Source organism: Loxodonta africana, chromosome 17 (genome assembly GCF_030014295.1).
Source record: "Loxodonta africana isolate mLoxAfr1 chromosome 17, mLoxAfr1.hap2, whole genome shotgun sequence".
NCBI classification, from domain to species: domain Eukaryota; kingdom Metazoa; phylum Chordata; class Mammalia; order Proboscidea; family Elephantidae; genus Loxodonta; species Loxodonta africana.
In genome coordinates, this window is record NC_087358.1 from 70,428,480 (window position 1) to 70,456,074 (window position 27,595).

Genomic DNA, 27,595 nt, shown 5'->3' on the forward strand with positions numbered 1-27,595 from the left:
ATGCAAATTGGTTGTGCATAAGTAACAACATAATCTTTAAATTGGAGGTAACAATATATAGCTCCTGGAAACCCTGGTGGCATAGTGGTTGAGTGCTATGGCTGCTACCAAAAGGTCGGCAGCTTCAACCCACCAGGTGCTCCTTGGAAACTCTATGGGGCAGTTCTACTCCATCCTATAGGGTTGCTATGAGTTGGAATCACGGCAGGTTTTTTTTTTTAATATACAGCTCAAGGCCTGCTTCTGAGGATCAAGTGAAATGATATATGTGCCTGGCGCTTAGCAAGTGCTACATGTTAGTCACTCACTCACTCACTCTCACTCAACTAAATAAAAAACAAAGTCCAGGACATATTAAAAGCACCTAAGTCTGCTGCAGGTTGCCCTGTCATACTCTAGACTGGAGTACTCTACAGTGGAGGAGTCACAAGCAGTGTGTACTCAGCTTCACTTGTTAAACTCTTAGGAGATACAAAGTGCCAGACATACACCCCCACACCACCACCAGTAACAATAAACCATCAACTATGCTGGAAGACTTCTCAATTTGTCCTACATAGCAAAATAACATCCTTAAAAAAGTGTTACCCACCAACGATGCAGCATAAAAAAAGTACAGGATAGGGGTACAAAGCCTGGATTTTAGTCCTAGCTTCACATTTACTTGCCATGTGACCCTAAAGAAGTCAATTAGCCTCTCTAAGCTTTGGTTTCCATATACATAATTGAGAATACTTTATCTCTGACAGGATTATGGGAAATATAAACATATATACATGCACATACATACACAAACATGAAAAATTAGTAAACTAGAAAACTAATAAAATGGAATGGGCTTAAAAAAAATAAATATACTCTTTTTTTAAGCTATGCATCTGCAAGACTGCACCTGACCCTTTTTCCAACTCTTACCAAAGTACCATATAATCCTGCAGCAGCTTTAGAAATATTGATATTATTAATTGAAGTTCATTATGAAAACTACTATGTCTCACAAGGTGTCTGAGTTATCTAGTGCTGCTATAACGGAAATGCCACAGCTGGGTGGCTTTAACAAACAGAAATTTATTTTCTCATAGTCGAGGAGGCTAGAAGACCGAATTCAGAGTGCTAGCTCTAGGTGAAGGCTTTCCCTCTCTGTCTACTCTGTGGGAAAGTCTTTGTCTCTCAGCTTCTGCTTACTGGTTCCCTGGAGATCTCCATGTATCTTGGCATCTATCTTACCCCTTTTCTCCTCTGCTTGTTTGTTTAATCTCTTTTTTATATTTCAAAAGAGTCTGACTCAAAATACACCCTATACTAATCTTGCCTCATTAACATAACAAAGACAATTTCAAATGGGATTATAACCACAGGCATAGAGGTTAGGATTTACAACACCTATTTTGGGAGGACACAATTCAGTCCATAACATTCCACCCTGTGGTCCCACCCAAAATTCACGTTCTTGCCATATGCAAAACACACCACCAGGGCTCCATACGAATGACAGTAGTAAGGAAAAAAAATGGAGAAGCAGGTTGGGGTCAAATTATGGAGAAGCTGGTATGCTAGGCTAATGAGTTTGGCTGTTCATCTGTGAGCAAAGGGAGCCATGCATGTGAATTTGGTAGTGTATAAGAATAACCAAAAGGGCAGAGAAAGAGTAGCTTTCTCTGAGATTAGTTAAAGGAAATTGTAGAAGATGATAGAGAAGGTAACTAGGCAGTGGGAATGGGAGGACTATATATCAGAGAGAATAGGTTTGGCAACTGAATAAATGCAGATGGTAATCGGGGGAAGATGAAGATGACAATGAGCTTTCATGCCTGTGTGCAACAGTGGATAAGTAATACCTTTAACATAAAGACCACAGGAGGAAAAATAAATTTTGCAAAATAACCAGTTGCTTGACACATAACAAGTTTAAGGTGCCAGGACACTTCTGGTTATACAGGCCCACCAGGCAGTAAAAGTACTTCCTGGAAGAAGTAGAACCAGAATGCTCCTTAGAAGTAAGAATGGCGAGACTACGTCTCATACATTGGACCTGTTGTCAGGAGGGATCAGTCCCTGGAGAAGGACACCACACTTAGTAGAGTGTCAGCGAAAAAGAGGAAGACCGTCAATGAGATGGACTGACACAGTGGCTGCGACAATGGGTTTAAGCATAAAAACGATTGTGAGGATGGCAAGGACCCGGCAGTGTTTCGTTCTGTGGTATATAAGGTCGCTGTGAGTCGGAACTGACTCGATGGCACCTAACAATAGCAACAACAGGCAGCAGAACACACAGAACTAGAATTTGGAGAGAAAACGGAGCAGGAATCATATACCTGGGGGTCACCTATAGAGAGAGAACTGCATTCTGACAATGGGGCATGAGATTGAGCCAAGAACAAAACTCTGTGGAACACCTACAAGTGGCGGTAGGAAAAAGGTGACCAAAAAAAAAAAAAAAAAAAGAGTGGTTAGATAGTGAGAGGATAATCAGAAAAGTATATTATCACTAAGGTCAAAAAGAAGAGACTTTCAAGAATGAGAAGTATTCAGCAATATTGAAGGCTATAGAGCACTGATAAGCACCCTGCCTAGTAGGTGCTTTAAGGCCCTCTGTCAGTTCTTGTAAAGCGAAGGCATTAAGGGGAAGGGGGCCTTCAGACAGTCACTTAGGACAAGAAAAGTGACCTTTTTAGAATTCATAATCCCTTAACTTCCTAATGGGATAGGCTGATAAGCCTAGGGACCAAAGCCAGACAGGCCAGGACCACCAGAGAACACTGCAAGGCATGAAGCAGCCAGAACACTCCAAGCTACTGAGTCCTTCCGGGAAACTAATATTGGCTCAATCTAGGCAGCCTGACCCAACCGTCCTGCCTAGAACACTGGAAAAGAGGTTGGAGCCTCAGTGGTATCTGACACTTAACAAATAAAAAAAACAAATACATAAGGGCAAAACTAGGATTTAAAAAGGTTGAGGATGAGGCAATGGAGGCATATGCTGTTTCCAAGAGTCTGATAAGGAATGGAATGACAGTTTGAAAGGCTAATGAAAAAGGGTTTTTGTTTGCTTTTTAATTTGAATTCCTGGTAGATTGAGTGGGAAAGATATGGGGAAGATGGAAAATGAGAAGGAGATAATGAATGGGGCCAGATTCTTGAGCCCACAATGGAAGAAGGGATCAAGAACACAAGTAGAAAGGTTAACGTCCAAGAACAATATTTATTTTTCCAAAATGAGAAAGAAATAGAAGGTATGAGCAAAGATACCCTGCAGGTAAAGAAGAATGGAGTTAGGAAGCACATGTTTGCTTCGATTTTCTCAGAAAATCATGACCCAAGGTTATCTGAGAAGAATGAGGGTGGGGTAGGAGAGTGTGCACTTAACCAGATTGGAAACTAGTCTTATCAACAAACCCATGTGAATCTAGTATGAAGAAAAGCCAAAGGCTATAAATTTAAGTTATAATTCCATTGACATTCAATCAATTTCTCAGCTCTAAGTGAACTACAGAGCCCTGGTGGTGAGATGGTTAAGCGTTTGGCTGCTAACTAAAAGGTCAGCAGTTTGAATCCACCAGCTGCCCCTTGGTAACCCTATGGGGTAGTTCTATTCTGTCCTATAGGGTCGCTATGAGTTGGAATTGACTAAATGGCAATGGGGCTGATTTTTGGTTTTTTTTTTTTTTTTTTTAAGTAAAAACTTAAAACTTCCCAATTTAAGGAATAACAAAGGATGAGGGAAGAAAGGGTCATGGAGTCCTGAGACACAATCCATGATGAGCATCATATCCTCCAAAAATGGGCTTAGCGGTATAACCACAGTCAGATGGCAATAATTCTCCTATTTCCCTGCCCTTCTTTGCTGAATCAGTTTTCTGTATTCTTCCACAGTTGGTACTTTTATGAAAAGTTCTTGCTTGAATCTGTGAAGAACACAATATACCTTTTAATAGAAGAACAACTCCCACCCAACTCAGAGCTGGCACACATTCGCTTTTTATAAGCTGTGTCATACTTGAATTTTCCTAGTTTCTACAAAATTTCCTTTTTCCACAAATTATTGAAATCAGAATTACACAAAAATTTAATGTTGGGAAATTATATTACTATTATGATAAATCTTTAAAACTAGTCTGTGAGCTCATGTTCTGGAGCCAGGAAGAAAAAGATGATCTAAAAAGAACATAGAAAGAAAGGACAAAGAAAGAGGTATGCTGAGTGAAGAAACAGAAAACCTTGAGTTATAAATAACTTGGTTTTAAAATGTCATAGGAAATGAAGCTCAAAGTATCTCTTCTTACTTGGTTATGAAGCTTGTTAATAATGGAAAGTACTGATTTCTACTTTCATGGCTTCATAGTCAGAAAAGGTGGTTTGTAATATTTCGATGCTTTGGATTCAGCTAAAGTTTGCTTTGTGGCCTAATATGTGGTCTACTCTGGAGACTGTTCCATGTGTGTTGGAAAAGAAAGTACACTTGGATGCTGTTGGGTGCAGTGTTCTATATATGTCTACGAGATCAAGTTGGTTGATTGTGGCATTTAGATCTTCCGTGTCCTTACTGAGCTTCTTTCTGGATGTTCTGTCCTTCACCAAAAGTGGTGTGCTTCAGTCTCCTACTATTATTGTGGAGCTGTCTATTTTTCTTTTCAATGCTGTTAGAATTTACGTATTTAGGAGCCCTGTCGTTATTATGGTTATGTCCTCCTGGTGTATTGACCGTTTAATCATTGTAAAGTTTCCTTCCTTATCCTTGGTGGTGGATTTTAAAGTCTATTTTGTCAGAGATTAATACTGTCACTCCTGCTCTTTTTTCACTGTTGTTTGCTTATTTGTTTCCATCCTTTGAGTTTTAGTTTGTCCGGGTCTTTAAGTCTAAGGCATGTCTCTTATAGGCAGCATATAGACGGATTTTTTTTTTTAATCTATTCTGCCACTCTCTGTCTCTTTATTGGTGCATATAGTACATTTACATTCAGTGTAATTATAGATACGTATGAGTTTACTGCTGTCATTTCGAAGTCTTTTTTTTTTTTTTTTGTATCGTATTGCTGATGGTTTCTTTGCTCCATTTAATTTTCTGTGCTGAATTGTTTTTCTTTACGTATTTTCTTTTGATTCTTTTCATTGTTGTTGATTTTGTATTTGCTGAGTCTTTATGTTTTGCTCCTTTTTTATTTTGATGTGTAGGATTGTTAGTTTCCTTTGTGGTTACCTTAATGTTTACCTCTATTTTCCTAAGTTTAAACCAATGTTTTATTTCTTTATATCACCTTGACTTCTTCTCCATATGAATGACCTATGACTACATTATTCAGTTCCTCTTTTTTTAACTTAACGTTGCCATCTTTTACATATTAACATCTCTGTTTTCCTATTTTCAGTATTTTAGCTGTGATTTATTTGTGACTTCCCTATCTGGGTTCATATCTGGTTGCTCTGTCCTGTGTTCTAGTCTTGGCTTGTTATCTGATGTTATTGATTTTCTAACTGGAGGGCTCTCTTTAGTATTTCTTGTAAATTTGGTTTGGTTTTTACAAATTCCCTAAGCTTCTGTTTATCTGGAAATGCCCTAATTTCGCCATCGTATTTGAGAGACAGTTTTCTTGGATATCTAATTCTTGGCTGGCATTTTTTTTCCTTCAAGGCTTTATTTATGTCATCCCATTGCCTTCTTGCCTGCATGGTTTTTGCTACGTAGTCCAAGCTTAGTCTTACTGACTTTCCTTTGTAGATGACTTTTCGTTTATCCCTAACTGCTCTTAAAATTCTCTCTTTGTTTTTGGCAAGTTTGATCATAATATGTCTTGATGACTTTCTTTTGGGATCTGCCCTGTGTGGGGTTTATTTTTTCCTGTTTGTTAATTTGTTCCCTCTCCAAGGCTGGGAGAATGGCTCACAGTACACGATGGGTCCTACTTCTGGCCCAGAGAACGCGGCAATTGCTGAAGCGTGCCCAGGAACCAGTACAGAGTGGGGAAGGGGCAGGTGAATGAAACAGAGGTTCTTCCCAAAGTGGGTATTTTTTGATCTGTGTGGTAGGTTAGATGCAGGTACTTACCTTTTGCTGATTGAGCACCGCTTTGTACTGGTTCTGGTTCAGTAGACTCTGAACCGCCTGGTCTCTCCCAATGTGGAAAACATGTCCCAAGCACCACTGCTTGCCTCACCACTCATGCCAGCTGATCCAGCCTGCAGGGTGCCAATTCCCACTGGGTCAGGTCTGGCAACTTCTCGCTGCTTTCGAACCATCTCTCCCTTCCCCTGCTGCTTTATCTGATTCCTCAACTTTGCCTTTGATGTTCAGGGCTCCTAGACTGTCCTATATAATTGATTCACATGTTTTTTTGGGTCTTTGTTCTCAGAGGTACCACAGGAAGCATCTGACTACTCTGACATTTTGGCCCCACCTCTCCTGGAAAGTACTTTAGACAAGACATTTAATTTTCAGATTAAAGCAAAGCCATTTACAACAAACACAGCAACTGTAATAAAACTTACTGAGGTAATTTATTGAGTAGAAAAATCTCTGTGTAGTTCAGTTAATCACAATGGATTTCAGTATCTTTATAAAATATATTTTACCATAACTCTAAGGACTTATAATCTATAGAGTATGAGGAGAAATGATTACAATCTTATAGTAACTACTAAGCACAGAAAAACATTCACAACAATTCATCACAAAACAAGAATGGCATCTTATTTTACAAATAATACACAAACTAATTTACTTTTCCTGTTGTAATTAACTCTAAAAAAAATCTTCTCATTTTAATTTGAAAATAAATGCTCACTGTAAAAATTACTCATTTTAAAATTTACATGTTTATTGTCTGAGAGATCATTTTAGAGATCTCAAGAATAGATTTGACACATTGAACACTGATGACCGAAGACCAGACAAGTTGTGGAAGGACATCACACATGAAGAAAGCAAGAGGCCATTTAAAAGACAGGAAAGAAAGAAAAGACCAAAATAGATGTCAGAAGAGACTCTGAAAGTTGAATGTTGAGTAGCTAACGCAAAAGGAAGACATGATGAAGTAAAAGAACTGAAGAGAAGATTTCAAAGGGCAGCTCAAGAAGACAAAGTAGAGTATTATCATGACACGTGCAAAGAGCTGGAGATGGAAAACCAAAAGCGAAGAACATGCTCGGCGTTTCTCAAGCTGAAAGAACCGAAGAAAAAATTCAAGCCTTCAGTTGCAATCGTGAAGGATTCCACAGGGAAAATATTAAATGATGCAGGAAGCATCAAAAGAAGATGGAAAGAATACATAGAGTTACATACCAGAAAGAATTGGTCGATGTTCAACCATTTCAAGAGGTAGCATATGATCAAGAGCCGATGATACTGAAGGAAGAAGGCCAAGCTGCATTGAGGGCATTGGCAAAAAACAAGGCTCCAGGAATTGACGGAACATCAGTTGAGATGTTTCAACAAATGGATGTAGCACTGGAAGCACTCACTCATTTATGCCAGGAGATCTGGAAGATAGCTACCTGGCCAACTGACTGGAAGAGATCCATATTTACACCTATATCCAAGAAAGGTGATCCAATCAAATGTGGAAATTATCGAACAATATCGTTAATATCACACACAAGCAAAATTTTGCTGAAGATCATTCAAAAGCAGCCGCAGCAGTGTATCGACAGGGAACTGCCAGAAATTCAGACTGGATTCAGAAGAGGATGTGGAAGCAGGGATATCATTGCTGATGTCAGATGGATCCTGGCTGAAAGCAGAGAACACCAGAAGGATGTTTACCTGTGTTTTATTGACTATGCAAAGGCATGAATGTGTGGATCATAACAAATTATGGATAACACTGCAAAGAATGGGAATTTCAGAACACTTAATTGTGCTCATGAGGAACCTGTACGTAGATCAGTAGGCAGTTGTTCGAACAAAACAAGGGGATACCGCGTGGTTTAAAGTCAGGAAAGGTGTCTGTCAGGCTTGTATCCTTTCACCATATCTATTCAATCTGTATGCTAAGCAAATAATCTGAGAAACTGGACTATATGAAGAAGAAAGGGGCAGTAGGATTGGAGGAAGACTCATTAACAATCTGCGATATGCCGATGACACATCCTTGCTTATTGAAGTAAAGAGGACTTGAAGCAGTTACTGATGAAGATCAAAGACCACAGCATTCAGTATGGATTACGCCTCAACATAAGAAAACAAGAGTCCTCACAACTGGACCAATAAGCAACATCACAATAAATGGAGAAAAGATTGAAGTTGTCAAGGATTTCACTTTATTTGGATCCACAGTCAATGCCCACAGAACCAGCAGTCAAGAAATCAAGAGACTCATTGTGTTGGGCAAATATGCTGCGAAAGAGACTCTTTAAAGTGTCGAAAGCAAAGATGTTACCTTGAAGACTAAAATGAGTCTGACCCAACCCACGGTATTTTCAATCACATCATGCGCATGCAAAAGCTGGACAACAAATAAGTACGACCGAAGAAAAACTGACCCCTTTGAATTGCAGTGTTGGCAAAGAATATTGAATATACCATAGACTGCCAAAAAGCGAACAAATCTGTATTGGAAGAAGGACAACCAGGACATTCCTTGGAAGCAAGGATGGCGAGACCGCATCTCACATGCTTTGGACATGTTATTGGGAGAGACCAGTCCCTGGAGAAGGACGTGATGCTTGGTAAAATACAAGGTCAATGAAAAAGAGGAAGACCCTCAACGAGATGGACTGACACAGTGGCTTCAACAATGGGCTCAAGCATAACAATGATTTTAAGGATGATGCAGGAACTGGTAGTGTTTTTTTCTGTAGTACATAGGGTCTCTATGAGTGGGAACCGACTCAATGGCACCTAACAACAACAAGAACATTGTTTGAAGGTCCTTGGGTGGAATCCACACAGAGGCTCCTTGGAAGACAGGCCTGGTGATCTGCTTCGGAATGGTCCAGTCTTGAAAACCCAGGCTCTGACACACATATGGTTGCCCTGAGTCAGAGCTGACTCCATGACAACTAACAACAATTGTTTGAAGCCCCTTTCTATTTTCTCGTTACAATCCCCAGGGTTAAGCACTATTAACAGTTTAGTTCTATCCTTCCAGGTCTTCTTTCCAGGCATACACAGACACATTTGTTTGTCTTAACACACACACAATTTTTAAAAATCATATTGCACAGTGTTCACTTTGGCAGCACATGTACTAAAATTGGAACAATACAGAGACTAGTATGGCCCTTGTGCAAGGATGACACACAAATTTGTGAAGCATTCCATACTTTTTTTTTTTTAATTTTTATTGAGCTTCAAGTGAACGTTTACAAATCAAGTCAGTCTGTCACATATAAGTTTATATACACCTTACTCCATACTTCCACTTGCTCTCCCCCTAATGAGTCAGCCCTTCCAGTCTCTCCTTTCGTGACAATTTTGCCAGCTTCCAACCCTCTCTATCCTCCCATCCCCCCTCCAGACAGGAGGTGCCAACACAGTCTCAAGTGTCCACCTGATACAAATAGCTCACTCTTCATCAGCATCTCTCTCCTACCCACTGTCCAGTCCCTTCCATGTCTGATGAGTTGTCTTCGGGAACGGTTCCCATCCTGGGCGAACAGAAGGTTTGGGGACCGTGACCGCCGGGATTCCTCTAGTCTCGGTCAGACCATTAAGTATGGTCTTTTTGTGAGAATTTGGGGTCTGCATCCCACTGATCTCCTGCTCCCTCAGGAGTTCTCTGTTGTGCTCCCTGTCAGGGCAGTCATCGGTTGTGGCCAGGCACCAACTAGTTCTTCTGGCATTCCATACTTTTGAGAAACTAATTTTCTCTGTAAACTTTCACCTAAAAAAAAAAAATTATACTACACATATTGCTTTATAACTTGCTTTTGTTTCTTAATAACAAACATATACCCTAGGTTTCTTTGTATGCCAGATTTTATAGGTCTACTTTCTTTTTAAAGAGCTGCAACATATTCCTTAATATTGATATCCACCAGGGCTTCAAACTGGTTCTTCCCAGTTCAATCATGGCTAAGGAAATAAAACCAGAACAAACTCAAAGTTTTAAAATTTGAGTGAACTGGGATGATAATCAGAATGGGAAAAATTACGGGTCAAAGCCCTGCTGGAAACCTAATCTCCCTCTTAGAAAACAAGGGCAGTGTAAGAGTTGGATAGCAACCAAATCTCTTGCTCATCAGATTTTGAGCAGAGTCGGAAACAGCGGTGTTCACTCAAAGATGGCAGCCGACTGTGCCACCCTGAATGTGTGTCACTCTCCACAGTCCTGCCAATAATCCAATCTCATGCATCAGATTTCTGAATGTGCTCACTATGCCTCTTCCAAGTCTCCCATTGCAGGGCTTCAACCCATAAATTTCCCCATTCTGGTTATTGTTCTCAATCACTCCCAATTGTAAAAATTTGGTTTAACCATTTTTCTAGGCATAGGCATTTAGGCCACTTTCCTTTTTGGGGGGCGGGGGGAGGGGACTACTTTATAATTTATTTTAAACTTATTTGCCAATAACATAAGCATAAATTAAAAACCATGATGCCGGTTCTCCTTTGGAAGAGTCTGTAAAATGATCATCTAATAGTAATAAACTTTTTTTTAATTTAAAATAGATTTTAAATTCACATAGCTGATAATATGCATTGTTGTTTGCACATACTGATCATACGCAAAAGTTGTCATTGTTTTCAAACAGATGTTATCAAATAATTTTGAAGATTTACACACAAAATTGATTTTCAAATTATCTACACATTATGGCCCTCGGCTATGCACTGGCTATCCAGTGAGATTTCAGAGCTAAATCTTGCTAATTCTTCACTAATGTTCAATTACATTCAACAACTCTTGATTTTTTTGGTGGTTTTTACTACTGTGGTTCTCTATGGAATTCAAAAGAAGTCCAGGCCATCCAAAAGCCCCAACCAATTTCCACAAATGTAACTAACACATTCTAATAACTGAATTATTTAACACTACTATAGGGTCGCTATGAGTTGGAATTGACTCCACAGCACTGGGTTTGGTTTGGTTTTTGGTTTATTATATCAGATAGGAATTACATTTTTGTCTACAGGACAGTCAACAAGTCATGAAATATAAGTGAATAATAACATAATGAATTAAGGATGTTAAAGATACTATCTAAATTGGGCTCAGGTAGGCGGTGCCCGAGGCACCTGCAGAAGCAAATCCCGCAACCCATGAAGGGCTGACCCTTCAGAGAAGGGGAAGAAAAGATACTAACAGTGATAAAATACAGGCCTTTGGGAGCCTGTAAGACTGTAACAGCCTTTCATCCTCTCCTAGGGAGTTTTCCCCAGTGCTTACCAGTAGATTCTTTACAGCAGATTTTCAATTCAGAAAGTAAATTTTGAGTAAAAAATTTTGTAAGTTGTTATGCTGAATATTCCAAAAGTGGGACTCTGGATACCAGGAGATATTTGTAGATGGCCGGAGCACTCAGGAAGAGAAAATTGACATGCATTCCTTTAGTCTCAATTTCCCATTCACCTCTTCGGACTCTCTGCTCTTATGTTTCCAGATCCTTCATTTAAAATTTCCCTTGTGACTCTCCCTCATTATCAAAACATTTATCATAGGTCTATTGAAAATTTAAAACCAAAATTACACCTGGAAGAATAGAGCTAAGTTCATAAAACAAGCACAAAGCAATTTCAAGAGTATGTTGGCCTACTCAAAACATAATTTTGCTTTCTTTTGATGGTCTGCAAGGACAGACGACCCAATAAGCAGGGTATACACAGGCTTACTTGCACTTACATAACAATCGGTAGTACACAACTTCAGCCGTCTTTGCATTCCCACCAGAAGCATATGAGAGCTCCCATTCCTCCACATCCTCTCCGTCTTTGCATTCCCACCAGAAGCATATGAGAGCTCCCATTCCTCCACATCCTCTCCGGCACTTGTTACTATCTGTCTTTTTTATGATATTCATACCCATTAGGTGCTAAAAACCCCCTGCTGTGGAGTTGATTCCAACTCATAGCAACCCCAGAGGGTTGGTTTTCAAGGCTGTAAATCTCTAGGGAGGCAGACTGCCACATCTTTCCCCTACGGAGCCACTGGTGGTTTCGAACTGCTGACTTTTTGGTTAGCAGTCAATTGCTTTAACCACTGTGCCATCAGGGCTCCTTTACTAGGTGCTAGAAACCAACAAACAACAAGACAGGCATAGTTCCTTCCTTCATGGTATTTGGGGAGCAATCTACCTCTGCTGCCTTTCCTTCCTCCGGGAAGAGATCAGATGAGCTTTGGCACGCAGGTAAACACTGTTAGAGAAGCATGCGTTTAGTAATGAAACATAATCTATTTTACTACAGATAATTTCCTGCTCTAAATGATTCTAATCAGGTAATTTTTCCCTAAAACACCATATTATTACCAATGATTATAAATAAATACATACACATACACATGCATACTAAAATACAGGTAAAAATATTCTTAATTCTGATGATTAAAATTTTCTCTTGTGAAAATGCCTATACCTGCTGCTGGCAGACCTAAATCTTGTTTTTTTTCCCTCATATTTAATTAATTTATTGTATTGTTGTTGAAAATATACCCACCAGAACCTACCCCCACTCCACAATTTCTACATGGACATTGATTGCAGTCTTCATGTTGGGCACCATTCTTACCCTCCTTTTCCTTTATCTTGTTTTTGGATTAGGGAACCCCACTCACTAACACAATTACAATAGCCAGCTAATAGAGTTAGCTTACAAATGGAAATCTATTTTACAATTTTCAGCAATCATTTGGGACCTATAAGTGCCAGTAATAATAGGAGTGCAAACAATTATATACTGGTGTAATTATCTGTTAGTGTCTGTCTGCCCTAACACATGTGTAAGCTCCTCGAGTGTTGACACTGGGTTTCTTGTTTACTCTTATATTCCCCCCACCTTGCAATGTGCTAGGCACATATCTGTGGATTAAGCCCTTTTGTATTAATTAATTTATTCTACAAAAATTCTCTTTTCCCCTCTCCAAATTTTCTGGGCCTTTAAATCAACACTTCACTAATTAATAGACTGCATGTATACAGCAAATGCCTTTTTTAATTTTCAAGATAACACAAGGAAATTATAAACTTAATGATAAAAAAAAAATTTTTTTTAAGCATAAATATGTTCTAGAACTATTTCCCCAAGAAAAATTTGGCATTTAAAAGTTTATTTCTCCCTTACTTTCTTATTTATTGGATTTACCATTGGAATATAAATATACCACTGGAATATAAAAATATTTCTTTAATTTTATTTAATGTGTAGTTCTTGGAGGAATAAGACCAAGAGCATTCAGTAATGAAGATAAAAATTTAAGAAGTCAAACTTTTAGGTATAAAAAAAATAATGGAAAAAGCAATTAAAAATGATTTCTGAATAATACTAAACTTACTTATTTTTAAAAATTCTATAAAACGTTATTCTTACATTATTCATATACCAAGATACATATAAAAACCAGGAAAACTTACTGAAATCCACAAACTGAAGTGTAGAAATATGTTAGAGTTTGAGTAAGAACAAAGGGAGAAGAAACAGAAGGAATATACCACAGACTAGATTCTCAAACATTGGCATTATCAGAATCACCAGGAAAACATGTACAACAGATTACTGAATCCTGCTCCGGAGTTTCTGATTTGACAGATACAGAGTGGCGCCTGGAAATCTGCATGTCTAATAAGTTCCCTGGTGATGTTGCTGCTGGTCTAGGGACCACACTTGGAGAACCACTGACAGAGAAGATTCTTACGCAGACCACAAAATGTAATAATGAAGGCCACCTGTTGGAAGTCTAACTCTAGTAAAGCAAGCAGAAGAACCAATCAGTACCAGCTGCCATCAAGTCTATTCCAACTCATGGCGACCCCATGTGTGTCACAGTAGAACTGTGCTCCATAGGGTTTTCAATGGCTGAATTTTTGGAAGTAGGTTGCCAGGCCATTCTTCCAAGGTGCCTCTGGGTGGACTTGAACCCCCAACCTTTCGGTTAGCAGCCAGGCACCTTAACTATTTGTACCACCCAGGGACTCCTAGAGTAAAAATTAGCAGAAGATAAACGGAAGAGTCAAGCATCTAAGTTATGTAAAGTTAAGAGTTCGTAAGAACCAAGTAATAAAAAGAAAGAACCAATCCTCCCCCAATTTACTGAGCCATTTCTCGACATTTATTGAACAAGAACCATACACCAGACACCATGCCAGACACAGAGAACCCAAACTTGAATAAGCCGTAATTCAGTACTAAGAAGCTCACAATCTGAAGGGTGAAAAAGAACAAAAAAATAAATAATTATATACCTAGAAAAGTTTAAAAGTTCGATCAAAGTAACAAATACAGAAAATGTGTGCAGCGAATTTGCACATTATCACCTCAGTGCCATTCTTATTCTTTAGTGACAAGAAAAAAAAAATGTAAAAGGAGACTTCCTTCCACTAATAACAAAATCATTAAAAATATAATAAATATCCATGACTCAGTACTGACATAAATGATTAAATAAATAAGTGGGGGAGGAGAGACAATCTCCCTTGCAGAAGAATTCCAAGTAATTTATGTGGATTCTCCACTCTCAGGGGAGGCAGAGCGTAACTCCCCGCCCCTTAAGTGTGGGCTGTGCAAAGTATGCAGTATGGAAGGGAGGAAGAAAGCAACTCTCCAGTGTAGAAGACCAACAACCACTACCTCCGCCAAAAGATCAAGGTCAATGTCAACACTGATAAGTCATGGTGATAGCACGTACCCTTGATACGGTGTGATAAAATGGTACTTTATTCTCTCTGCTCTTTCTCCTAAAAAAACCATAGCCCCAGTCTAATCATGAGGAAAAAACCAGAAAAATCCCAATTGAGGGACATTCTACAAACGATCCACACAGTCAAATGTCTTTGCATAGTCAAACAACTTGACCAGTACTCCTCTTAACTGTGAAGGTCACCAAAAACAAGGAAAGCCTAAGAGACTGTCAAAACCAAGAGGATACTAAGGTGACATGATGACTAAATGTAATGTGTTATTCTGGACATTAGGTAAAAACTAAGGAAATCTGAATAAATTCAATTAATAAACGTGTATCAATATCAGTTCATTAATTGTAAACATGTAAATAGGGGAAACTGGCTCTAAGGGTATATGGGAACTCTGTATTATCTTCCCCATTTTCCAGTAGATTTAAAACTGTTCTAAAATATCAAGTTTATTTAAAAAAAATTAAAGACTTAAGCACTGATTAATCAGGATACCAATTTATTTATTTTTTTAATTACAAAATTCCAATGATGGAAAAAGGAATAAACAAGTATATAGAGATTTGCTCTAGAGTAGAATAACTAAAGTTTAATGTATCAACGTAATATATTTTATAGATTTTTGAAAAAGATACATTTTATAATAAGAGGATGAAAATATCAAATGATATATTTTTAAGTTAATGATAGTGGATTCATTTCACCAGGATTAGAACATTATAAAGCTACAATTGTGAAAATAAACAATAATGCAATAAGCAGAAAACCTGACTCAAAAAATGCCAGTACTAACATGAATTTAAAATATAAGAAATCCAAAGCAATTACAATTAAATAAATACTGAAACAACAGGGTATCAGTAGAGAGAAGAGTTAATCTAAAGTGATATTTCACAACACAGATGGCAATACACTTTAGAGGACTAAAAAATGTAAACACGAGAAAATTTCAAAAGCAGCTAGAAGAAAACAGAACAGTTTAATATTATCTTAGGTAGGAGAAAAATTTATATGAGTTACCAAAAAAAAAAAAAAGACCAATCAATTCAAACATAAGAAACACAAAACTTTCTGTACAACCAAACAAAACAAAAATTACAGGAAGAAATATAGTCATCACATAGCCTGCTACTCAAAATAAAAAGAAAAAAAGGCATACATAAAATATACACATATTCGTGCATTTGTAGAAACGTGTGTGTGCATAAAATTAATGCTTAGATTCCACCATGCACTGTCAAAGAAAAGAGTTTCCAAGAAGGAACACAATAAGTGAATGAAGACTAGAAAAATGCACAGTTATGGTAGCAAAATTATTTGGTAAACTATGGAAAAACTGGTATATTTATTATAGGTGATACTGTAAATAGCTTTAAGTTTCCGGAGAGTAAAGAAAAAAAAAAATTTTTTTTTTCTAAGTTTCTGGAGAGTAATGAGTGATAATTACAATAGTTATGAATGTGATCAATCCCCCTTACTCGATAAGTACAATTTAGGAAATATTCTTATAGAAATAACCCTAACAAGGAAAAGAAAGTAATCTATACAAAAGATTTCCAAAGCAATGCTATTTATAATTAAGAAAAATTTGAAACAATTCAAAAGCTCATGAACAAAAAAATGGCTAAAGAGATCATAAGGCAATAAATTGGATGTAATACAACTATTAAAATAACAAACATGTGGACCACATCAATACACAGGAATGTATTTAAAATATTTTGTATCAGTTATGATTTTTATGTGCAAGCAACTGATTTAAATAACTCACATAACAAGTATGGAAGGAAGGCAGATCCCAAGTTGGCTAAGCAGTTCATCGATGTCAGTAAGGGCTGGTCTATTTCCATCCTTGACCCTAGCCATCCCCAGGCTTTTCATTCTCAGGCGTGTAGCCTCAGAGTATTAAGATTGTATTGCTGTTGTTTTTAGGTGCCTTCAATTTGGTTCCTACTCACAATGACCCTACATACAACAGAATGAAACATGACCCTGTCCTGCGCCATCCTCACAGTCATTGCTATATTTGAGATCATGTTACAGCCACTGCGTCAATCCATCTCACTGAGGGTCTTCCTCTTTTTTGCTGTCTACTCTACAGAGTATGATGTCCTTCTCCAGGCACTGTTCCCTCCTAATAATATGCCCAAAGTACACGAGATGAAGTCTGGTTCTCCTCACTTCTAACAACCATTCTGGCTGTACTCCTTCCAAGACAGATTTGTTTGCTCTTCCGGCAATACCGTAATTCAAAGTCATCAATTCTTTTTTTTGGTCTTCCTTATTCACTGTCCAGCTTTCACATGCGTATGAGCTGATTGAAAATATTATGGCTTGGGTCAGGCACACCTTAGCCCTCAAAGTGACATCTTTACTTTTTAACACTTTAAAGAGGTCTTTTCCAGCAGATTTGCCCAATGCAATGTGTCGTTTGATTTCTTGACTGCTGCTTCCATGGGCGTTGATTGTGGATCCAAGAACAATGAAATCCTCGACAACTTCAATCTTTTCCCCGTTTATCGTGATGTTGCTTATTGGTCCAGTTGTGAGGATTTTTGTTTTCTTTATGTTGAGGCGTAATCCATTCTGAAGGCTGTAGTCTTTGATTTTCATCAGTAAGTGCTTCAAGTCCTCTTCACTTTCAGCAAGCAAGGCTGTGTCACCTGCATATTGCAGGTTGTTAATGAGTCTTCCTTCAATCCTGAGGCCATGTTTTTCTTTACATAGTCCAGCTGCTCTGATTATTTGCTCAGCATACAGCTTGAGTAAGTATGATGAGAGGATACGACCCTAACGCACACTGCTCCTGATTTTAAACCACGTGGTATCCCCTTGTTCTATTCTAACAACTGCTTCTTAGTCTATGTACAGGTTCTTCAGGAGCACATTTAAGTGTTCTGGAATTCCCATTCTTTGCAATGTTATCTATAATCTGTTACGATCCACACAGTCAAATGCCTTTGCGTAGTCAATAAAACACAAGTAAACATATTTCCGGTATTCTCTGCTTTCAGCCAAGATCCATCTGACATCAGCAATAATATCGCTGGTTCCATGTCCTCTTCTGAATCTGGCTTGAATTTCTGGCAGTTCCCTGTTGATGTACTGCTGCAATCATTTTTGATGTGGTGAAAAACATGTGAAATCGTTCACTACAGATTATTAAGTCAGCACAAATCAGTTCTGATTACCTGGCTTACTGGGTAATCCGTCCCTAATAGGGATTGTAAATTTGAAAAGAAGCTTTGATTCTGTAGGAAGGTAATGTGGGGTTGGAAGAGAGACAGATGCCAACCATACCTAGAAGCAGAATCTTTGATGTGGTGAAAAAATGTGAAATTGTTCACTATAGATGATCTGGTAAGCAAAGTAAGCACCGTGCTTACTTTGCCTATTTGATAATCTGCCTGTCTCTCCTGCATGCAAAATACACTCACCGTCTACCAAGAACCCCAAAGTGTCATCCTATTACAAAAGCATTGGCTCAAAGTCTAACAGCTCATTCAACTAAATCAGATCCAGGTGTGGATGAGGCTCCGCTGGTCTAATTCCTCAAGTACTCCTCCTGGACACAGTTCCTCTTGCTCTATAGACCAGTGAGCTAAAGCAGGGGTTAGCAAACTATGGCCTTTGGGCCAATCTGGCCATGCCCATTCATGTACTTATTGTCTATAACTGCTTTCTCAAGACAAAGGCAGATGGGAGTAATTTAATGGAGACCAAATGACCCACATGCCAAAAAGTCTTATTTGACCCTTTATAGAAAAGGTTTGCCAACTCCGGAGCTATGTGTCCCCTACACACTCAATTTTGGGTCACAGACATTGCTGTTCAAAAAGGGGGGAACTGGGAAGCACACAGTGGTAACTGAAATCCAGCTAGGCAAATGTTGGAAGTTTCTTGATCAGGACTCAGTCCTACTCTTGTCAGGAAATGACTCTCCATGGCTGTGGGCCCCACCCTCTAGGTTCTTGGTTCAACCCTCCGAGTCATCCTTACTTTTTTATGAAAGGGAAAACCCAAAGCAGTTGCATCGATTCTGACTGATAGCAACCCTACAGGACAGAGTAGAACTGCCCCATGGGGTTTCCAAGACTACATCTTTATTGAAGCAGACTGCAAAATCTTTTTCCTGCAGAGCAGCTGGAGGGTGCGAACTGGCATCTTTCTGGTTAACCACTGTGCCAACAGGGCTCCACTCATGAAAGGTAGCACGTTTGCCACTGAACAGCTTTCTCAGCCTACTTTTTTTTTTTCTTTCCTTTAATGCCCCTCCCTCCCCCACTCTCATAGCCACAAAAGAATGTTTTCTTCTCAGTTTAAACTATTTCTCAAGTTCTTATAATAGTGGTCTTATACAATATTTGTCCTTTTGCAACTGACTAATTTCACTCAGCATACTTGTTGCTTAAAGAAGTTTGGGAGCCTAAAGGCCTGTTTTCATTTTGTACCTTCACCGTCCCTTTTAGTTTAAGCAGTCTGTGAACCTTCCAATGTAATTCTCTGAAAGTAGGTTGGGTATCCTATCAATCCTACTGGGGTTCATGCATCAGACAAAAGCTATATGCTTGAATCTCTTCCAGACAAGCCTTTCTCTACTTTGAGCTTCTGAGTTGGTTGAGGTGTAAGAATAGCATCCTTAAGCTTCTTAGAAGCCCTGTTGTTTAATTGAATGGATCTGTGCCACACCCTTAAAATCTTTAGAAGGCCTTTTATCTGACTGAAATGCACTGAGGTACTACCTGAGGTCTTTCTGAAATATTAACAAAAGATTCTACAGTCACAACCCTGCCTTTATTTATTTTTAATGTTTTATTGTGCGTTACATGAAGGTTTACAGAGCAAAATAGTTTCCCATTCAACAATCTGTACAAACAATATTTCCAAGACATTGGGTCACAGTCCCCTCGATGTGTCAGCACTCTCCCCATTTCCACCCTGTGCTCCCCGTTACCTTTCATCTAGTTTTCCTACCCCTTGCTGCCTTCTCATCTTTGTTTTGGGGCAGATTTTGTCCTGTTGGACGCAAATAATTAACTCCTCTAAGGAGCATTCCTCTTGGGTGTTACAGTTTATTTTGTAGGCCTGTCTATTGTTTGGCTGAAATGTGGTCTCTGGGGATGGCTTCAATTCCATGTTAGATGGGTGTCTTAGGGCCATAGTCTCAGGGGATCCTCCAGTCTCTATCAGGCCAGTAAATTTGGTCTTTTTTATGGATGTGATTTTTGTTCTATATTTTTTTCCCTGCTCTGCCTGAGACCGTCTATTGTGATCCCCATCCGAGTGGTCAGTAGTGGTAGCTGGGCACTAACTAGTCCTTCTGGTCTCAGGGTCATGGAGGCTGTGATTCATCTGGTCCATTAGTCCTTTAGACTAATTGCTCCCTCAAGCTTTCGGTTTTCTCAATTCTCCTTTGCTCTGGCCGGGATGAGATGAATAGTATCTTAGATGGCTGCTCACAAGCTTTTAAGAGATCCCAGATGCTACTCACTGAAGTAGGGTGTACAACACTGTTTTTGTGAACTATGTTATGCCAATTGACATGGATAGCCTCTGAATCTATGGTCCTCAGCTTTCGAGCCTAGTAACCCTGCCCCACAAGGTGTTTGGTTATATCTAGGAAGTTTCCATGATTATGCCCCTTGTGTGTTCTATTGTCTATACTAACATACACGAAGCATCTACAAATGTGTATGTAGTAATATCCACAACCCAATCTATATACCCAGGTGGGTGTGCTCCCTTGCACCCTCCCACTCCTTTTTAGCATACTTCTCTACCTATATATCCATTCCTAGACTGGATATGATGCTACTGTTGTAGGGCTGTCTATGTTATTCTTACACTCCTTTATTTATTCTTACACTCCTCTCAGTGCCTTCTTTTGCCTTGGTCCTGCTGTGCTGACTTCTCCCTTACTTTCCCTTCACCAATATTAACATTCGTCTTCTTTCTAATTGGTGATTTTCCCTCCCTCCCCCTCCCATCCCTGGTAAGCATCAAAGAATTGTGTGTGTGTAACCTATTTCTTGATTTTTTATAGTAGTGGTCTCATACAATATTTGTCTTTTTATGATTGATTTATCTCACTCAGCATAATGTCTTCTGAGTTCATCCGTGTTGTGAAATGTTTTGTGGACTCATCATTATTCTTTATCGTTCATAGTATACCATCGTGCATATGTACCATAGTTTGTTTATCCATTTATCCACTGATAGGTACTTAGGTTATATCCATCGTTTTGCTACTGGGAGTGCTGCTGCAATGAACATGTGAGCGCACATGTCTATTCATGTCATGGCTCTTATTTTCCTGGGGTACAAACCTAGGAATGGGATTGCTCGATCACATGGTATTTCTATGTCTAGCTTTTTAAGGCCGCGCCACACCACTTTCCGTAGCGGTTGTACCATTTTACATTTCCACGAAAAGTGCATAAGAGTTCCAGTCTCTCTGCAACCTTTCCAACATTTGTAATCTTTTTTTTTTTTGTATTAGTGCCAGTAATGTCAGGGTGAGATGGTATCTCATTGTAGTTTTGATTTGCATCTCTCTAATTAGCCATTTTTTTTTTTTTTAATGGCTAATGACTGCATTTCTTCATGTGTTTGTTTGCCGACTGAATGTCTTCTTTGGTGAAGTGCCTATTCATAGCCTTTGCCCATTTTTTAATTGGATTGTTTGTCTTTTTGTTGTCAAAGTGTTGAAGTGTTCTATAAATTTTAGAGATTAGACAGACCCTTGTTGGATATGTCATAGCCAATTTTTTTTTTTCCCAGCCTATAGCTTTTCTTTTGACTATTTTGGAGAAGTTTTTTGTTGAGCATAGGTGTTTAATTTTTAGGATGTCCCATTTATTTAGTTTAACTTCTGCTGTTTGTGCATTTTTAATTACATTTGTTATGCTATTTGTGCCATGTATTAGGGCAGTAGGTTAGGTTTTTATTAGGGCTTCTAGCATTGTCTGTATTTCTTCCATGATCTTTATAATTTTAGGTTTTATGCTTAGATCTTTGATCCATTTTAAGTTGGTTTTTGAGTATGGGGTGAGGTATTGGTCTTACTTCATTTCTCTATGGATAGATAACCAGTTTTGCCAGCACCATTTGTTAAAGAGACTGTCTCTTCTCCATTTAATGGACTTTGGCCCCTTTATTGAAGATCAGCTGCCCAGAGGTGGATGGATTTACTTCTAAGTTCTCAATTCTATTCCATTGGTCTGTCTGTCATTGACTACCACAACTTATTAGTAAATTCTGAGATTAGGAAGTGTGAGGCCTCCTACTTTGTACTTCTTTTTTAATAATGCTTTACTTATGTGGAAACCCTGGTGTCATAGTGGTTAAGTGCTACAGCTGCTAACCAAGGGGTTGGTGGTTCGAATCCGCCAGCCAGGTGCTCTTTGGAAACTGTATGGGGCAGTTCTACTCTGTGCTATAGGGTTGCTATGAGTCGGAATTGACTTGATGGCACTGGGTTTGGTTTGGTTTTTGGTTTATTTATTTGCCTCTTTCTCTTCCATATAAAGTTGTGGTTTGTTTCTCCATCTCATTGAAAAATGCTGTTGGAATTTGGATCAGGATTACATTATATGTATATATCACTTCAAGTAGTACTGACATTTTCATGATTGGTCTCAACCCACCTGGTGCAAAGGAAGGAGAATGAAGAACACCAAAGACACAAGGTAAATATGAGCCCAAGAGACAGAAGGGGCCACATAAATCAGAGACTACACCAGCCTGAGACCAGAAGAACTAGATGGTGCCCAGCTACAACTGATGACTGCCCTGACAGGGAACACAACAGAGAATCCCTGATGGAGGAGCAGAACAGTGGGATGCAGACCTCAAATTCTTATAAAAAAACAAGACTTAATGGTCTAACTGAGACTAGAAGGACCCCAGAGGTCATAGTCCCCAGACCTTCTGTTAGCCCAAGACTGGAACCATTCCCAAAGCCAACTCTTCAGACAGGGATTGGACTGGACTATAAGATAGAAAATGATACTGGTGAGGAGTGAGCTTCTTGACTCTGGTAGACACATGAGACTATGTGGGCAGCTCCTGTCTGAGGGCAAGATGAGAATGCAGAGGGGGACAGGAGCTGGCTGAATGGACATAGCGAATACAAGGTGGAGAGGAGGGGGGTGCTGTCTTATTAGGGGATGAACAACTAGGAGTACATAGCAAGGTGTATCTAAGTTTTTGTATGAGGGACTGACTTCATTTGTAAACTTTCACTTAAAGCACAATTAAAAAAAAAAAAAAGGAAAAAAAGTCTGTTATAACTACCAGAACAATTTGCAATGATTAAACCCCTTGTGCACATAAGTTTCATTCTGTTCCAGCAGTCCTCTGAATTACAGATCACATACACATTCAATTCTCTGAACCCAGATTATCTACTTGGGGACAACAGAATCATGTCTGAATCAATCCCATTCTCACCTAAGGAGAATTAAGGTAAGTATATACATTATACTACCATGATTTTCTTTATATGAAAACATCAAAACCATTTGCAATACAGTATTTAGCTTTAATAACTGAGAGAAAATAATTCATGGACTCATCATTAGCAGATAACTTTTACCTCTCTAACTAGACATTCAATGGGTTTGGTGGTTTTGTAACTAGACATGCACTTATGTCTAGTTAGTAAAGTATCTTGTGTGACTTGATGGTAACTCAAGTAAGCAAGCTTTTTGAGTAAAATACAATTTATTCAGCTGATTTACAAAACAGAGTAACTATTCCAATCAAATCAATGACATTCCTATATACTAATGCCAGAGAATTAGAACATGTGAAGTATACAAAAATTTCATTTCAAAGCACCAAAAAAAAAAAAAATTAAATATTTGAGAATTTACTTAAGTCCTCAATTAATTCTAAGAAAACCATGTATGCCATAGTTCTAAGTCAATAAAGATTCACTTAGTTAATTCATTTAAGTTGAATTTTTCCCACTAAAAATACTTTAAAAATTTAGGGACAAAAACAAACATAAAATCCCACCTTCTTAATACAAAAACTATTTTTCTTTCAGAGTATTTCCTAATGCCTTTTTTAAATCACATGTATATACATTCCACATAACTGTAGTAATAATATGAAATTTTACCTTACTTGTTTCACTCACTACATAAAACATTAACCATGTTTCTAGTCTTAACTATCATTTTTGAGACATGCATGGTATTAAACTATAGTAATTTACCTAACCCACTACTGCTGACACTTAGATTATTTCCTATTTATCACTCTCATGGTCAGTCTGGAAACCCTGGTAGTGTAGTGGTTAATAGCTACGGCTGCTAAACAAAAGGTTGGCAGTTCTAATCTACCAAGCACTCCTTGGAAACCCTATGGGGCAGTCCTACTTTGTCCTATACGGTCATTATCAATTGGAATCGACTTGATGGCAACAGGTTTGATTTGCTTTTTTATGGTAAATCCTGTAGCAAAAAATTTCATGCAATTTACTGCCCTCCCTATTTTGGGTTACTCTCTTAGGATAAATTCCCACAAATAGTTCTACTGGGTGAAAATGTACATTTTAAGATCCTTGGTACACACCGATTTCTAAAAGTATTATGCTAATTTAAAACACCTCAAGCACAGGCGTACACCAGTTTCATCAGGAGCTCACCAGCTCTAAGTATCCTTTTTAATTCTCGCCTATTTGGAAAGATATAAAATACCTCTCCTGGTTTTAATTTGCATTTGTTGCTTACTTGTGAGAGTGAACATTTCCCTTTGTGTGTGTTTCTGAATTTTCTCTTATGAGAACTGTAAGTTCATATCTGTAATTCATTTTTCTACCAAGGTCTTGAGATTTCTCTTAAAAAATTTAGTAAGTTCTTTATTTCTCATAAATATTTCTGTTAATCTGCTTCCTTTTTATTCATTTTGGTTTTAGTGACATTCATTTGTACAAAAAATGTTACATAGCATGTTATACTCTATAAAATACTATTCAATTTTTTTTTTTTTACTCCAAAGCTGAGAGAGCTACAGTTGCCTACAAAGTTGATAAATATCCCTACTGGCTATAACACTTGTTTTCCTTTAATCAGCCTGAAGTTGATTTTGATCTATGATATTTAATTTACATTTAAGTTACAGAATTAGAAATTTATACTTAACTACAGATGCTATTTTTCATACTGCTAATGCTGTGAAAAAAGATAGCTTTCTTATGGTTTAGATAGCTGGATGTAAAACAAGGTGACCCCAATAATGTAGAACTGCTATAAAAAATAAGATTGCTCTCTAGGAATTTAAACTAAAATTTGCCACAGAAAATCAGTAGACATGTGTTAAGATTACCTAAAAGAGACAAAATGGCTCCTAGACCTTAACAACTTGGTTATATGCAGATGACACAACACTCCTTGCTGAAAGTGAAGAGGACTTGAGCACTTACTGATGAAGATCAAAGACCACAGCCTTTAGTATGGATTACACCTCAGCATAAAGAAAACAAAAATCTTCACAACTGGACCAATAAGCAACATTATGATAAATGGAGAAAATAATAAATATTAACATTGTCAAAGACCTCATTTTACTTGGATCTACAGTCAATGTCCATGGAAGCAGTAGTCAAGAAATCAAATGATGCATTGCATTGGGCAAATCAGCTGGGAAAGATCTCTTTAAAGTGTTAAGAAGAAAAAATGCCACTTTGAGGACTAAGGTGTGCCTGACCCAAGCCCAGGTATTTTCAATCATCTCATATGATTGTGAAAGCTGGACAATGAATAAAGACAGAAGAAGAATTGATGCACGTGAATTATGTTGTGGGGAAAAAATACTAAATATACCACGGGGTGCCAGAAAAACGAACAAATCTGCCCTGGAAGAAGTAGTGTCAGAATGCTCCTTAGAAACAAGGATGGCGAGAATTCGTCTCACACACTTTGGACGTGTTATCAGGAGAGACCACTCCTTGGAGAAGCACATCATGCTTGGTAAAATAGCGGGTCAGCAAAAAAGAGTAAGACCCTCAATGAGATGGATTGACACAGTGGTTACAACAATGGATTCAAACATAGCAGGATGGCACCAGACTGGGCAGGGTTTTGTTCTGTTGTATACAAGGTCACCATGAGTCAGAATCAACCTGATGGCACCTAACAAAGACAACATATACTTATATACATGCTTCACTGATTTTGCTCCTCAAGAGAAACCAGCCTAAGACATTTGGTACCAAGAATGTTCCATAAGTTTTCTAAATTCATTCTCAACTCTGGCTAGTCTTGAATGCATTGATGACTCTGCCTCCAGTAGTAAAGGGGGCACTGTTAATCTATGGCATGGGGTGGAAATAGGAACGCAAAAAATCACCACCATTGGATCAAATATTTGTGAGAGACAAGGCTCTGGGTGACTGCATATCTGACACTTTTTTATAATTCTGTCAGAATGAGAAGTATAAGGAAGCTCATTGGTTCAACCTAATTTCGCTTGACAAAGAAAGGGATGAGCTCAAAGCTTCAGAGTCACAACTCAAGTGCCACATGCAAGACCTGAAAATTACCACTGTGTTCTGAAAAAAGACTTATTTTTTTTAAGAGTTGATACTAAGAGAATCTTACAACTCTTTTCTTTCGTTTACAGATAAAATGTTGAAATTACTTGTGATATTATAAATGAATTTTAAAACCATTTGGGTTTTACTATACCAAATATTTCAAAATAATTGGCAGAATACCCATGTGTTGTTAAAGCAATCACTCTACAACTTGCTGGATACCCACCAAAAAGATACATCAAATGCAACCAGACAGAAAAATCACACATAAATGAAGAAAGAGATGTGTGCAGCCAACCCCCACCTTGGATCCTACTCTAAGTAGATGCTCCTTGTATTATTATGGTGATTTTTATTTATATATATATATATATTTGTGCTTTGAGTGAAAGTTTACAAACCAAGTCAGTCTCTCACACAAAAACCCATATACACCTTGTTACACACTCCCAATTACTCTCCCCCTAATGAGACAGCCCGCTCTCTCCCTCCACTCTCTCTTTTCACGTCCATTTCACCACCTTCTAACCCCTCCACCCTCTCATCTCCCCTCCAGACAGAAGAAGCCAACACAGTCCCAAGTGTCCACCTGATCCAAGAAACTCACTCCTCACCAGCATCCCTCTCCAACCCATTATCCAGTCCAACCCATATCTGAACAGTTGGCTTCAGGAATGGTTCCTGTCCTGGGCCAACAGAAGGTCTGGGGGCCATGACCACCAGGTTCCTTCTAGTCTCAGTCAGACCATTAAGTCTGGTCTTTTTATGAGAATTTGGGGTCTGCATCCCACTGCTCTCCTGCTCTCTCAGGGGTTCTCTGTTGTGCTCCCTGTCAGGGCAGTCATCGGTTGTAGCCAGGCACCATCTAGTTCTTCTGGTCTCAGGATGATGTAGTCTCTGGTTCATATGGCTCTTTCTGTCTCTTGGGCTTGTAATCACCTTGTGTCCTTGGTGTTCTTCATTGTCCTTTGATCCAGGTGGGTTGAGACCAATTGATGCATCTTAGATGGCTGCTTGCTAGCGTTTAAGACCCCAGACACCACTCTTCAAAGTGGTATGCAGAATGTTTTCTTAATAGATTTTATTATGCCAATTGACTTAGATATCCCCTGAAACCATGGTCCCCAGACCCCTGCCCCTTCTACGCTGGCCTTTGAAGCATTCAGTTTATTCAGGAAACTTCTTTGCTTTTGGTTTAATCCAATTGTGCTGACCTCCCCTGTACTGTGTGCTGTCTTTCCCTTCACCTAAAGTAGTTCATATCTACTA

At 38.5% G+C, this 27,595-nt stretch overlaps 1 protein-coding gene and 1 non-coding gene across 7 annotated transcripts in view; one reads left to right on the forward strand and one right to left on the reverse strand.

The window, feature by feature from the left end:
• The window catches only part of CAB39L (calcium binding protein 39 like), a 195,727-nt gene that overhangs the window by 140,098 nt on the left and 28,034 nt on the right, over positions 1 to 27,595 (reverse strand). The window lies entirely within an intron of this gene.
• On the forward strand, positions 9,162 to 9,265 carry LOC111751351 (U6 spliceosomal RNA). The gene has a single exon (XR_002786432.1). It is a non-coding gene; the product is annotated as a U6 spliceosomal RNA (small nuclear RNA).